At 38.3% G+C, this 1,190-nt stretch overlaps 1 pseudogene; it reads left to right on the top strand.

The window, feature by feature from the left end:
• Positions 1-216: 216 nt before the first annotated feature.
• LOC117021665 (translationally-controlled tumor protein-like) lies at positions 217-731 on the top strand (annotated as a pseudogene).
• The last annotated feature ends 459 nt before the right edge of the window (positions 732-1,190 follow it).

Raw genomic sequence — 1,190 nt, 5'->3', positions numbered from 1 at the left:
AATGCAAAAGAAAAGTAGAAATAAATAAATATCCAGAAAGTAAAGGAAAGCTTTTGGAAATTAGAAATATGATAGCAGAGCGTTTCCACCCACTCCTCACCCACCTCCCCCCCCCCCCACACACACACACACTGCTGCTCTGGCTGCATCAAGCTCCCTCTTGACTCTGGGCTCCTGCTAAGCCAGCACCCATGACGTCTCCTTCCAGCCACAGTCATGATCATCTACCAGGACCTCATCAGCCATGATGGGATGTTCTCTGACATCTACAAGATCCAGGAGATTGCAGACAGGTTATTCCTCCAGGTGGAGGAGAGGATGGTCAGTAGGACACAGGGTAACATGGATGACTAACTCATTGGTGGAAATGCCTCCATTGAAGCCCGCAAGGATGAAGGTACCAAAAGCACAGTAATCACTGGTGTTGATATCATCATGAACTATCATTTGCAGGAAACCATCTTCACAAAAGAAGCCTACAAGTACCTCAAGGATTACAAGAAATCAGTCAAAGGGAAACTTGAAGAACAGAGACCAGAAAGAGTAAAATCTTTTATGGTGGGGCTACAGAACCAATCAAGCACATCCTTGCTAATTTCAAAAACTACCAGTTCTTTATTGGTGAAAACATGAATCTATGCGGCATGGTTGCTCTGCTGGACTACCATGAGGATGCTTAGACCCAATATATTACTTTCTTTAAGAACAGTTTAGAAATGGAAAAATGTTAACAAATTTGGCAATTTGGATCTACCACCTGTCATCATTACTGGCTGCTTCTTTTCATCCACACACTAGAACTGGACAAATGGGAGTGATGTTAATGGTGAGCTCTTCAATTATTTTGACCTTGATTTATTTGGAGCAGAGGCATTGTTTTTAAGAAAAACATGTCATATAGGTTGTCTAAAAATAATATTCATTTAAAAGAAGAAGAAAAGAAAAGAAATATGATAGCAGAAATGAAGAAAAAAAACAACTACAAAATGCTGAATTTTAACTTAAGGAAATCTCTAAGAAATTAGAATAAAAAGTTTACATGTAGAAAATTAAATAGGAAGAGATAAATAGAATGCCCATCTAAGAGTTTCATTATCCGAATAATAGAACAATCAGAACAAGAAAATACAAGAAATTATGGCAGGGAGATTCTCAAGGAAATAATTCAAAATGTTTCAAAACTGCAGTTC

Source organism: Rhinolophus ferrumequinum, chromosome 4 (assembly GCF_004115265.2).
Source record: "Rhinolophus ferrumequinum isolate MPI-CBG mRhiFer1 chromosome 4, mRhiFer1_v1.p, whole genome shotgun sequence".
NCBI lineage: Eukaryota > Metazoa > Chordata > Mammalia > Chiroptera > Rhinolophidae > Rhinolophus > Rhinolophus ferrumequinum.
The sequence above is the reverse complement of the archived record's forward strand: the minus strand, read 5'-3'. Positions and strand labels throughout refer to the sequence as shown.